A 9,967-nucleotide genomic window follows, 5' to 3' on the forward strand; every position below is an offset into this window, starting at 1 on the left:
GAGGCGGCCGTGCAGCAGTGGCGCACAGTACGGCGCTCAGTACGGTGCTCAGTGGCGCTCAGTACGGTGTTTGTAGCAGTCGCTCTAATGTTTCCCATTGCGGCCTGCTTTTAGGGCAAGAGGTCTTGTTTGGGTAAAAGACGGGCGACGGGCGACGGACGAGTGTAAGGACGCGGGGAACCCGGCGTCCCAGTTATCAGCGCCCCAGCAAAGCAAGGACTTGGGGGAACGGGGTTGTTCCCTGCGCGCTGCCTGGCAGTGCCCTCAGACCCTAAGGGTTGGCATGGACAGCTGTGTGGAAGTTAACAGAAGAGCTGGGAAGTGTTGCGTTTGCTGACAGGACTTCAGTCTTGGCAGGAGGAGTGATTAAGGAGTCAGTGAGGTCGGAAAAGACCAGTATGATCACCTGGTCCAACAACCACCCCTGCCGTGCCCACTAACCACGTCCCTCTGCCACATCTCAGTCCTTGAACACCTCCAGGGACGGTGACTCCCCCACCTCCCCAGGCAGCCTGTGCCACTGCATCACCGGCTCTTCTGGAAAGGAATTTTTCCTACTATCCAGCCTGGGTCTTGGGATGCAGCACTGCCTGCAGCCAGGTTGCAGTCCCATCAGCTGCTGGAAAGCAGATTGGGTTTCTTGTCGGGCAGCTGAAAGGACAAACTAAACCAATTTGTGTATCCTGTTGGAGCGTAAAATGAGATTTATAGGTTTCCTGGATTTTTTAATAAAATTTAAAATACTGCTGCAATTGTTGATTTATTGGATAGTTAAAAGAGTTGCTTATGTTTTTAATGATCCATAAATTACCCGTTGCATTTTTAATGTAGATGGTTTTTATCTGTTTTATTTTTTTCATAACTTGATTCTATTATAAGTTACTGGAATGAGCACAAATAATCATCGTAATCAAAACAACAAAAACAGTTTTAAATACTTGTAATCAGACCATTAATACATGGGCAGGAGCAAAACAAATGACTGTACAGTTATGCTGTAAGCTTCAGTCATCTTAAGCCTTCTTTGTGCCACAGCTTCATGCCGTACCTTGTTCCATTTCTTGTGCAATGCTGCAATGTGTCCAACCTGCTCAATTGTTTATAGTTTTTTCCAAGGTATTTTGTGGGAAAATGGAAGTTAAGAGAATCAAAGATCATTTTTCATGCAAATTTCTTTCCCTAAGCACAAATGGGCTGAAATACTTTTTTTTTTTGATTAATGTTGAAAATGTTACTAATGCTGCTCTTCAATCTTTCAAAACACTTTCTATAACTGGTGTTATATGCAAGTTCTTTCATTTGGCAGCTTACTAAGTATCCTAAACACAGTGCTGTAATACATTAAAATGAATAAATATAGGGATGTTGTGTACTCTTCCCAAGCTTTCTCAGTAAAAGAATGAATTGTGTATCTGTGTTTTGGCATTAGTTCTCTATTTACATACTACTTCCAAGCCCTGCAGACATAACTTTTCTTTTTGTTTACAAGTCCACATTATTGATGCTTTCTAGTTTAAAAATATTTTTTCCTCTTTTAGAGATATCATGAGGCAAACAATACACAGGTGGACTTTAGAGTAAAGCATTAATATTGGGCGTATTTGTCATTCTTCAAAAGAGAAGAATCTGTAATTGTTTATTTTGTAAACAAACATACAGATACATATTTTTCTTAAGCAGAGAAAATACTTCCCGTGCCCCAAAATGTTGTAAAGTTTAATTGCAGCGACTACTGCAGGTACTTCACCTGTTTGGCCTTTCTGAGGATTAATTTTGTGGCTGTTCTGTGATATCAGCATCCCAAGTTTTTGCTTATATTAACTATCTCAACTATTAACTGTTAACCCTTTCCTCCTCAAAACTGTTTGTTCTGCTGGGATGTAAAAAATACTGCCTGGATAAGATCAAGGTTTTTCATGGTGTTGTCCCATCTGATATGGGAAATTCAAGGAATTAAGTGTAGGGAAAAAGGGAAGAGAATGACAGCATGGAATCGTTACTTAAAACCAGAACCAAGAAGTCAGAAAATTAAACCTCATAAAAAGAAATAAACTGTTTCAAACTCTGTGTTTCCAGGGTGTGATTTTCCTGTTTCTGTGTCCTCCTCTTGTCCAAACCCTATTTATCATGCTGGATAAGTAGGGTGTGGACAAGAAATTGCCAGGTTGGGCAGTTCTTGAAAGCATCAGGTGCATCTTCTGTGCCATGTTTTTCAGAGGTGGTTGCAGGAAGCCTTTCTATTAAGATTTTTTTTTTATAGAACCATAGAGAACCTTTGGGATTTCTCCACCTGTTTAACCCTTTTCCTACTTTACAGTGCTTCTGATCACTTCAGCTATTGCTGCATTGCCTAGGATGTGAGTAAGTCAGATTCTACTGACATCTGCTTCATGGTAAAACTCAATGCCCAGTAAATCAACAGAGCTCATTTGCATTTGCACTAGTGAAACCAGTTGAATCCTCTAGTAAATCTGTGGTTTGATTTCTACTGGGGCCTCTGTAATTTTCCCTATCCCTTGTACCAGCTCTTCACCAAGGCAGAAGGCACAGCTGATGTGGTTACAAAGACCACCTTCCTCTTTTGCTGTCTATCCCAACTCTTGCACTTGCCATGTCTTCAATGACGAGTTTTCCAATGCTGTCTCTGAAGCAGCAGGAGATCTTGCATGCTCATTTTCTTTCCTTTTCTTGCCATTCCTGGTGCTTTCATGTACAGTTTGTAAGCCAACTGGTGTTAGGGTCTGTAGGATGCTGTGCAGCCTCTCATCCTGTTCGTGTTCTGTTCTATCTCTCTCTAAAAATATGTTAATCATCTTCATCACTTTTTTGTACCACCTTAAATAACTCCTCACTCTTCCTTGTGTTTTTACCCTCCAAAAATGCATTGATGGTTAACATAGTTGCCTTTATGACCTACAGTTTTCTTTCTCACTTCTCATCTTAGCAGCATCTTTAGTAGCTTAGTGGTAGTACTGGTGATAGGAGTTCGATCGGACTAGATGATCTTGTAGGTTCTTTCCAACTTTGTGATTCTGTGATCCTATGATCTTTCCTCCTAACATTTAGCCATGTTAGCTGGCAAAGTGCTGTCTTGCTGTTAATTTGAGCTCACTGCAGCATGTCAGAATTGTTCAAATTGCACAAAGCCAAGGAACCTCTGAGGAGAGCCTGGCTGCTGCTGCCCATGTTGCCATTTGGAATGTGTTCTAGAACATTTCTGTACATGCAACTCCAAATCGCGCTGGACCTTAGGGCTGATAAATAAAAAGACTCAAGTGCCTGCAAAGCACTGTATCAGTAATAAGTTCGCGGTGAAGGAGCTAAAGAAGAACTCAAAACACATGAGTAGTTCTTTATCTATTCTATGTATTTATTTCAGCCCCCTTTTAGGGATTTGACTTGTTTTCTCTACCGTTTTCCTCTCTACTCTTGCTGCAGTTCTTGTTTGTGCTTGCGACAGCGTTCCCCAGGGCAGGAGCCTGACCCTTACATTTGTAAAACATGCAGCGTATGATGTGCCTGGCCAGAAATAGCTCTAAGGCAGCACCAGGGGCTGGTACCAGTCTTGCCCTTTGCGTGGCCTCTGTGCTGTGAGACAACAGTGCCTTGCCGTCACCTCTGTTCCTCCCCGCACGCCTTTTTCTCTCTGGGCCGTTGCTTTGACTTTTATCCAAGGATAAAGGCCTTTGAGGTGGATGACTCACAGCTTGGCACTTCCTTTGACTCACGCTTTGCCACCTAGGACATTGGTCAGCTCTTATGAAACTGCTATATATATATATTTTTTGTAATTGCTTATGACGACACTCACACAACTCATATCTCTGATTTCACTATCACTTCTTTTGGTTCAGAGCTGTACTTTTTCATGCCATTTTATTTGGTAGCCTCTGTGTTTTACCCATCCCCTGCAAACTGCAGAGCCTCTGGGGTCTCTCCTCCTTGCAACCCTGCTGTAGGGGCTGCATTTCCAAGGGAACAAGCAGTCTGGACCATTGCCACCCTGTGCAGCAACACTGCCCCTCCAGCAGCTGTCTGGCCCAGAGCAACTCCTGGTGACACTGGTGGAATGATGGTGCAATCAGTGGCATTTCATAAGTGCAGGTGATTAGGTCTTGGCAAACACTTCAGCTGGTGCAAAACAAAGAATCCAGGTCACTTCCCAGTAACTGCACTGTCTGTGCAGGGCAGGACTGACGTGGCTGGAAGTTGCTAATACACTAATTCCTGGCACTGCCACTAGCAGAAATGATTGATCACAGCCAGGAAGCCGCTCTGGGAATATTGTGCCTGTCTATTGTCCCAGAAGGATTCGTCAGAGAAGAGGGGCACTGCCATCCTTCACATATTCACGTATTGTTGTCTCGTTAAAGTAACTAGTGGGCTCCTTTCCTCTGCAGACCCTGCACTTGCACCCCGGCTTCCTGGTGCTGGCCTACCAGCCCACCTCTCTGCTCACAGAAGGAGGGGAACTAGCACTACTTCTGGTGGGTTTCCAAATTTAAGCAGGAATGAGTTTGCCCTGACATTATAAATCAAGAAAACAACCAATAACACTGATGTGAAGCAGACACCAGATCCCTCCTGGAGAGTTGCATCTCATATTACTAAAGGACTCAAGCAGCTCTCAGCAGCTGGTACTGCTTTTCAGGGTAGTGAGTAGGAGTAGACTGCAACAAGGGCTAAGCACAGTCCAGCCATGCAGATGGGCTGCACCTATTCTTAAGCTGTTTGTTGGCTGCTCAAATTTCCTAGACAGCAGCAGGAGAGGTGGGTCAGGCATGCACTGCTCTTCAATGCAACTTCTACCTGGGGATACAGTTTGCAGCTCCCAGGCAGCACTGAAAATCACAGACGTAATTTTTGGATGTTCGGGAGAAGGGTGATTCATCTGGGAAGAGCACTTTATTTTCTCCCTGATCCATTCTCAACATTGCTGTGATTGAACATCAGTCCCGGAACGGATGCTTCCCAAACCCAGAGTCATGCGAGTTGAATGGCCTCATTGGAAATTATTGCTTTTACTGGCATCTACATCATTCCATATAGTGCTTTAATAAGATATGATGCATTATGAAAAATGCATCTAACAAATGCATCTAACAAGTGGGCAGGACTTGCTTTGTAATTATGCATAACTCTCCAGTTTCGTAAGTGCTTTTCCTGGGGAATCACCATGACGGAAGCAAGCCTTGCTATCATGTTTGGACTGGTTGAGGCACTGATTCACGACAATCTATTTCCTGCTTGTTCCACAGCAAATGCCTACAATTTCAATAGCAATTAATGATGATGAGAGATTGATGCATGTTAAAGCTGAGTCTTCTGAGGAAGGATTCTAACTGATGGGAATGATTCACCCATGTGTCAAAGCTCACAGTGTTACTAGAACATCACTGTCTTGTTTGCAAACTATTTCTCTTCCACACAGGTGCTTTTCTACCTGCTCTGATAACAGATATGAACACATGAGCCATGACTTAACAATTTTGTTCCTCTTTCATCCAAACTCTCCATATTTTTCTGTTTATGCCACTCTCATTCATTTCTGTACTGCAGTTCTTCTCTAACAGTGGCACCTACCTTCTCTGCTCCTACCTCAGCTTATGACATGCATAAAGTTTATCAAAACTTAAGCATAGAGAGCAGCACAACTCTTTTACTGTGATGCTTGGATTTATGCTCTGCTTCCAGCTGAAGTAGCTGTAACATTTCTGGTACCCATGACAGCTTGTTTAGCCCATTCAGTTTGCTCTGGGTAGACCTCACTGTGTTGAATGAACTGCTGAGACAGAGATGGCAGCAAAAAGAGCAATGCCATAAAGAGAGAAGCAATGCCACAAAGAGGAGCAGTGCAACAAGAGAGGAGCACGTTGGGCAGAGACTTCAATTTATTCCATTCACAGAGAAGCTGTGGAAGAAATGCCAAATCTGATGTTTTAAAGCACAGTGTGAGCTCCAGAGGAAAGGCACTGCATCAATGCAAGATGCTTATTATCAGTGTTATTTGTGGTGCTATAATGGCTGTTACTGTATAACCTTATTTCAGTGCTTAAGGAAGAAGAAAATATAGGCAAAGGGAGGGAACAAAAGCCATGGGTTTGCTTCAAGCCAAAAGTATCAAAACTGGACATCTGGTCTGAATACAATGATCTCAAAACAAAAAGTACATTCTTTGCTTTTAAGTCTTTTCTGGGTCTTTTGTTTTGTGGGGGGTTTTTTCTTTGTTTTTAGTTTTTTGGGTTTTTTTGATGGATTATGCAAGTGCTTTCTGCACAGGTAAAACAGATATCTGGGCTGAGATTTGTCATTAGTGAGTAATTTGTGAAGAGATTCATTTACAAAGAGTTCAGATGAGCAAACATTTTTCATGTTGGTTCATATTCCTAGTGAAAGTGCCAAGGATTCATATGGCTCTGGGATGGGAAAGGAGGCATTGCGTTTGAGCTCAGCTGGCTGCACTACTTCTTCCTGCATGTATCAGAGTTGGACTCATTTACTAAATAGCTTTCCCAGGCTTACGTAACTTTGACCTTACAGGTGAAGAGTTTGGTCCTGCCCTGGGAATTGCAAAGAGAATGGTATTTGTTGACAGAGGCAGATAACACCTCCCCATTCAGTGAGTCGGCATGTCAACGGCAATGGTTGGACAGGAATTGGCAGGAAATTCAAGCTTAGTCCTTGAACTCGTCATTTTTGGCAGAGATGGGAAAGAATGAAACAAAAAAAGACACAGAGGGAACCTGGATTCCCTCCCAGAGAGAAAGTTTGCTGAATTGCTTGGTCACAGGCTAGCTTGTTTCATTCACAGAAAGCATCGGGGAGGTCTCACGGGAGACCACAGCGTGAATCCCACTGACCCTGGGAACAGCCATCACGTAATCCTTCCCTGGAATACTTCAGGATGGTGTAATTTGTCTCTGTAAGGCCCTCGTGTGGCTTAACTGCATTCAAGCTGCCCCACAGGATTCACTGAAGCTTCTCTAAGAGATTTTGATGATGAATGAAAACCAAGCCTGTATGATGAGCAATCGAAACATTAGTTAATTTTATACCAACACGATTTTTTAGCATTGAGTTTAAATTTTCATTAGTTCAAAGAATGGCCATTTATTTAGCTCTGTTTTCCAGATGTACATGGTTGCAAATCAATAACCAGTCCCTTGCAATAAATTCTTGCGTTAAACACTTTATAGCCAGGCTAAAGGGTACATAAATAAGAGGAGAGCAAACTGGTAGATTGCTAGAGAGCCAGTATTCCTGCCTTTCCTCAGAAAAGTTCATGTACGTATCAGCAGGCACGTGTTATATTTGCTTACAGGGTTTTCTTTCCTTCTCCTCCTCACTGTGGATTTGCAGTTGGCACTTGCAGAAATCTGGAGCTTAATGCGAGTCAGCGTGCCTCCATGTAACAACCCTGAGCTGCACAGAGGGGCAGGACATTTGTGAAAGCAGCGCTGGGAAAATTTGGCTGCTGCCTATGCCCTCAACAGGGATCTGTGAGAGGAGTTCAGGATGTTATGAGAACAGAGCTGAGCTGAAGGTCCCCCAGCTGCAGAGAAGTGCAGCCGGGCCCAAGTGCGGCAGGGAGGTGTGCAGTGCCACCCATGTCACACCCAGTAGGTTCCTGCTTCTTGGAAATGTTATGGCAACATGTCGCAATGTCAGCAGGCCTCGTGCTTTCCAGTTTGCTTTGTCATTTTGATCAGTAGTTTCTACTCTGTAACAAAACACATATGTGGTAATGTAATCGTATTAATAGGAACATGCGTTTTCAATGACTTGAAAAAAGAGGGTAGCATGATGGAGTGCACCATTCTCACTTCCAACAGTGAGCAGCTCTTGCACTAAATGCTGGCTTTCTTACATTGCAACAAACGGCTCTCAGCAAATACCAGATTGTTCAATGCACTGCTGCTAAGTACTGCTTTCCTATTGGTGTGAGACACACAGAAATGGCCATGACTCTCCCCTTGCCAGTCAGGTTCAAAGATAAACAAGCAAAAAATTCAAATTCAGGTAGAAAACTATTCTACTGCACTGACCGATGGGCATTTCTTGCTTTGCGGTGAGGATATTTTTACTCAGCAGAGTGAAACAAACCCATGTCGGAAGGCTGATTTATTGCTCATGTGTACAGAAGTTTCTGCCCCCATTTGCCAGCCCTCTGCTGCTCTCGTTTGACCTCATCCCTAGAAGGCTGAAACTTTATTACTGTAATGAATCTTTGCTTCTCATTCCCAATACCTGAGGGATTTGCACACGCTTGTGCCAAGCCGCTGTCTCCTTGCCCAGCAGTATAAAAGCTAGGATCCATGAAGGTTGATTTCACGTGGGGGTTAGAGAGAAGAGATTTATCACAAGGCATTTTCGACCCTTGTTACATCAGCCTTTATGAACACAGTATATCAGCTAAGATAAAGACTCACTCCACAATATCATTCACCGTTAGCACCAATAAACAGAGATTCAGCGAAGAGGGAGTTGGGGGTCAGGCTGAAATACTGAAGTCATTTGGGACCTGGAGTTTAATGATTTGTCCACAAACAGGTTAGAGGTGGAGAAGGGCAACCTGCATGCCTGACCCAGCAATTGGGCTGCCATGCTGGTGCCAGCCTCTGTGGGAGAACTCTGATGTTCACTGCATCTTTGTTAGTGTTGGATTGCTGCTTCCTTCCTTTCTATTAGATGTACCAGGTCAGAATTCAGCCAGTCTCCGGCTTTTCTCTCCTACTGCCAGTAGCACCCTCCCCCTTTAGTTGCAGTGCTATTTACTGATGCAGTGGTTCATGTCAGATTTGATCTGATGCCAAGTGGCAGTGGGTAATGAACGTTTTCCATAGAAGCTCTCCTTTCCAAAGGGCACTAACCCCTTCACCTTCACACTGCTTTATAAGCATGGGTTAAGTAACTCCATGAGTCTTTCCACATAATTTTCAGAGTTTGGTTCAAACACTTTTCATTTTTTTCCGTGGTTATTCCAGTTGCTTCTTTTCCTCTAGGGCCAAATGGTCCAACATTGTGTAATCCCAGTAAAACCAGGTGAGAGATCTTAGGAAAAGGGCTGGGATTCCTTTACCACTCTTGCCATCAGGATGCAAGCACACAGCTTGAGAGCACCATTCCTTCGGCTGGGGGGTTAGACTCAGTGATCTCTAGAAGTCCCGGTCCCTTCCAGCCCCTAAAATACTGCGATTGTGTGTGTGATTCCATCTCCATCGCTGGCTATAGGGAGAGAGAAGCACCTCGGGGGGTGGTTCATCTTCTCCTAGCATCTGACTGAGCCAGGGAAGATGTGTCATGAGCTGGAAGCCCTGGCCAGGGAGCTGGCAGAGCTGTGAGGCTGAGAGCTGCAGGGACACAAGGTGAGCCCTGCCTGAGCAGCGCAACTGAGGGTAACAGCCACGTGGGATAAGTGGGAAAAGGGAGATGCTGGAGTGAGGGTTGTTCGCTACAGTGTTCACAGCGAGGGTCACTAAACTTCTCTTAACATCTTCACAGTAGTTTATTTTCTGAAACTATTGTATTACAATATATTTTAAATGCAAAATACCATTTAGTACATTTTTTCTCTCCTTTCAGCAAATCTTTCATTTGAAACCCTTCTTTTGTTTCTTCCAGAAAACTTCTCTTGGCTTTTGTATTTTCAGCTAAGGTGAATCACACCTTTACTGACAACACCCAGAAGAGCTCCCGAGAAAACCGACGCTGGGTCCAGGTGGCTCCCTTTGCACCTCAGAAGTTTTCAGCAGCCAGTCCAATGCCTCACCTCCCTCTGTAGCACCCTTCATGAGTTATTAACTCTTGTCCTTTTCAAAACATCATTGTGCACATTTACTGCATGTAAATGCAGAGTTAGGTTCTTATTTATTTCACAGAGTGCCACAGAGTAAAAGAGCTTTTAAAGTACAAGTATGTGAAATATGGTTTTCCAGAGAACTGTTTAGTTTGTTTATAAATCCAGACC

The sequence above is a fragment of the Centrocercus urophasianus genome, unplaced genomic scaffold, assembly GCF_019232065.1.
Source record: "Centrocercus urophasianus isolate 14NV4802_14NV808 unplaced genomic scaffold, USGS_Curo_1.0 seq_11, whole genome shotgun sequence".
Taxonomy (NCBI): Eukaryota; Metazoa; Chordata; class Aves; order Galliformes; family Phasianidae; genus Centrocercus; species Centrocercus urophasianus.